This window comes from Tursiops truncatus, chromosome 7, assembly GCF_011762595.2.
Source record: "Tursiops truncatus isolate mTurTru1 chromosome 7, mTurTru1.mat.Y, whole genome shotgun sequence".
Taxonomy (NCBI): Eukaryota; Metazoa; Chordata; class Mammalia; order Artiodactyla; family Delphinidae; genus Tursiops; species Tursiops truncatus.
In genome coordinates this window covers 77943137-77947692 of record NC_047040.1, presented here as the reverse complement: position 1 = coordinate 77947692, position 4556 = coordinate 77943137, and positions in this window count along the sequence as shown.

Below are 4556 nucleotides of genomic sequence, written 5' to 3'. Positions count from 1 at the left end.
AGTCACTTGCTGAGCAAAGAACTCTAATTTGCATTGCTATTGATCAAAGTGAATGGCAGCTTTTCAACTATAGTTGAGTTGGGACTGGTTGTGCGTCAACAAATCAGAGAGTTCATTAAAGTGGAGAATCAGGCTTCCCTGGTGGCGCAGTGGTTGAGAATCTGCCTGCTAATGCAGGGGACACGGGTTCAAGCCCTGGTCTGGGAGGATCCCACATGCCGCGGAGCAACTAGGCTCGTGAGCCACAACTACTGAGCCTGCGCGTCTGGAGCCTGTGCTCCACAACAAGAGAGGCCGCGATAGTGAGAGGCCCGTGCACCGCGATGAAGAGTGGCCCCTGCTTGCCGCAACTAGAGAAAGCCCTCGCATGGAAACGAAGACCCAACACAGCAAAAATAAATAAATTAATTAATAAACTCCTACCCCCAACATCTTCTTTAAAAAAAAAAAAGTGGAGAATCACCCAAAAATGATGCATATATACCTTTAAACATTTTGTTTTAACTTACAACATAGAAATTATATTCATCTGCCAATCTTTTTTGATGTTTAGTCAACATCTTTTCTTTTAGTATAGGTCTGCTGAATAAAGTTCTGGGGGGAGTTGTTTGCTTTTTGTTTTGTTTGTTTGCCTTTTATAAACAACACCCATAATTAATGGTCTACAATTTCCACATTTAGTTTTTTTAAAGAGCAGCAGGAACTTCAATACACTTTGGAAACATCTCACATGCAGAATCTTCCTACATTTTTAAGGTTGTTCCTCCAGTCTTTTACAGTCATTGAATATAAAGGTATTCATAAAGATTTTTTTTTTGATTGTTATCATGACAGGGACAGCATGTGGCTAAGACTTCCCCTCACTGCTTCCAAGTAGACCAGGGGTTTGACTCTGCTTTCAGTTTTAGTGTTGCCAAATTCAATAGTGTTCTGGCCCACAAACTAGTTGAGCAGGAAAGAATCTCCAAAAACAATCCAAGAGTCATCACATGTCAAACATCCTTGTGTTTGATTCCAGAGGACATCTGGATGTATGAATCAGGATTGTTTCCCCCAAAAGTTCTTCATTCAACCCACATGTATTTAAGTACCTTCTACGTGACAAGCACTTTAAGGAGCCCACAAGATTTGTGAAATTCTTCTTAGGTGATGTTATGGAATTCCAAATTTTGGACATCAGAAACAAACCGTTAATGATACTTGGTTGCAGACTATGCTTAAGTAACCAAGTTCCCAAGTTATTGCTTTAGGAACAATCTAAATTTGTCCCACAGTCATCTTGGTTCAGTGTTTTATAAACATAATCCTTAGGCTTTTCATTATTTTCTAAAACTAGCTTCAGCACCTGGGCTGTTCATTAAGCCAGAAATGACTTTCTAACACGCCCTCTAGAAAGCAGTATTGGGCACTAGGTCTACAAAACAACCTTTAATTGTTTCTTAAACAATTACTGAAAGTTGTGCTTTTTATTTTCTTTGGGTCTTACAGGCTAGACCAGTGCTGCCTCAAAACATTCTGCATTGTTGGAAATGTTTATTCTGAGCTGCCTATCCAATAGCCACTAGCTACTACTAAGCACTTGAAATGTAGCTAGAGTGACTAAGGAACTAAAGTTTAATTTTTATTTAAATTTAATTATTTTTATTTAAAATTTAAATAGCCACATATGACTAGCAACTACCATATTGGACAACACAGCCCAGGGTGTTAGTAATTACCCCTCTCAGGAGTACCCAGCCATCCTACCAACAACACAGCTTAATGCTGAGTACATATTCTGTTCAGAAGATGCTGAGCTTTTGTGTTAACTATTTTGCAGAAGTTTCTTAGGAACTTGGTGGGAGTAATAAGAACTACTGTGTAGTTAATTTGATTGGATGCCACAAGCATTTATTGGCCACATCCTACGTACCAGACTCCGGGCTAGTAAAATGGTCTTTGTTTCAGGGAAGCCCACAGACTAGCTTGGGAGAAACAAATAGGCAGGTAATGTCAGTTCAACGTGGAGAAGTAGTACAGGGAACACAGGGGAAGAGTGCTTCACCAAGGGCTTCTGGTCAATCCTGAACTGAGTCGGTTTTTAAAAAATAATTAATTAATTTTTGACTGTGTTGGGTCTTCATTGCTGCGTGTGGACTTTCTCTAGTTGTGGCGAGCGGGGGCTACTCTTTGTTGCGGTGTACGGGCTTCTCATTTGGTGGCTTCTCTCGTTGCGGAGCACGGGCTCTAGGCGCGCAGGCTTCAGTAATTGTGGCTCCTGGGCTCTAGAGCACAAGCTCAGTAGTTGTGGTGCATGGGCTTAGATGCTCCACAGCATGTGGGATCTTTCCGGACCAGGGCTCAAACCTGTGTCCCCTACATTGGCAGGCAGATTCCTAACCACTGCACCCCAGGGAAGTCCCCTAAACTGAGTCGTGAGGCTTAGTATGAGCAAGTCAGGCAAAAGGGGTAAGGGGTGAAGATGGAAGAAGAAGGATATTTAAGGACTGAGAACTACACACTTTGTTGCTTGAAGGAAAAGTACAAGGCAAAGAATGCAGGAGATGAGGCTGGAAATGTAAGTGGGTGCCCAGGTCAAAGGGGCTGATTCATTCAACAGATATTCACTGAGGACCTACTATGTATCAGACTCTATTTGAAGCTAAGTTCTGGGAACATAGAGATGAATACATGATTTGTCCTCATAGTTTTACTATCCATTGAGGAATAAAGAAACAAACAGGCAACTTTATGAAATTGTGACAAAATAACTGCGATAGAATAAGAACAAGACGCTTTGTGAGCACATAAAAGGGTACATATTCAATATTGGTGTCGGGGAAAACCTTCCTCAAACATTCCTAACAGTTTAAAAAGGGTCAGAATCAAAAGGCAGAAGTTGTAACTTTCATTTGAAAGAGAATTGGACAGCTCTTCTCAATGGCGAGATTGTGCAGTACAGATGGGTATACCCCAAACAGAACTTCATGTAATTTTCACTCAGATATATGATATATAAAAATTGTACTGCCTGTTAACTCTTCTGGGAACTTGGACGCCTCCTTTACTCCCTCAGCCTTCCTCACCTGATCTTTCAGGTTTTGTTGACATGTCTCTAGTTCCCAATCTAAGTAAAACCCATGTCTTATTTAGTTCAAGTTTTCCCCAAAGTAGAGCCTGAAACAAAGGCTTTTGTGTGAGTGAGGACTGGGGAATGAAAGAGAAGAAGGGTGAGCCAACCAGTATGCATGATTGAGTTGACCACTGCTGTAGGCAACAAGTTGCTTGGTCACCCAGGACGTTCTGAGAATCTTATGAACTGCATCTCAGAACCTTTTGGCCATGTATCCTTTGGCTCCTGTACAGCATTTGGTTGCAAAAGGTTTAGCTGGCAGCTCAATGCTAAGAGGTTTAAAGGTCTCTAAACAACACTCTTACTTTTAATGTAGTGCAATCTTGAAAACAGGTGAGGCTGCTGATCACTGGAATCTCCTACACCTTTGAGCCTCTAAGCTATAAATAAAGCTCTAGCAAATGGGTAGAATCAAGAAAACTTCAAGTTCCACAACCCTTATGACTACCATATCCCTATACTGCTCAAGTGTTACACCTATCACGTAACCCAGTGCTGCTTCTTCCATCTTTATTTCAACCCAATCACCACAACTAACAGTCTTGGTGATTGTGATGCTACTGCATGCCAAAGTTCATCAACACACTACCAGCAACAGTGTGCCAATTGCCATCTTATTCATGAGTGATCTACCTCCAAATATCCATTCTGAGGGTCTGCTTTCTAGAGCCATACCTGATTGCACTAGTTCCTCCCAAAGAGGAGTTTAAAATAAAGACTTCTACATGAATAAGAAGAGATGAGGTGCTGGTGAATGTTTAACAACCAGCTCTCCAGGAAAAACGTATGCATGTAGATACATGTACAAAAGTTTATTACACATTTTTACTGACATGAATAATGTATGTTACATAATTTTCAAATTATAATAAAATATACAGTGCTCTTCATAGTAAATCCCATATAGCTGACTGATTTTCACAGAATGCTTTGATTTTTGCTGAAGTCTTATAACCATAGCCAACCTTTGTTTGAGACTGACAAAAAAGTACAGTTGCAATATAAAAGTTGATTCATTTATACTAACAAAGAGAATGAAAGTAAAACTAGGAAGATGTGTGTCAACTTTACTCATTCATAAATGATGCGAGTGACTTTTTTGTGGAATTGAATAATAATTTAGAACACAATTTTTGTGTCATTCACAATGTAATTTCTAGAAACATGACACACTTCTAAGTTTACATTATTAACATTTTCTCCATCATTTTCTGAAATCTGGACAATCAACAAAACAATCAAATCCTGATTTGTAGCACTTGCCTATTTCTGTGATATAGATACTTCCTTCATGGCTGATATCAAGCTACTAACATAATGTCACTGAAATGATATGCCCATGGGAAGGGATCCAATGTAACATACCTTGTGGTATTCCCACCAAACAGATAGGATAGATGTAGATAACCTTGAGAGCACAGATAATAATAAAATAGAGTAAAAT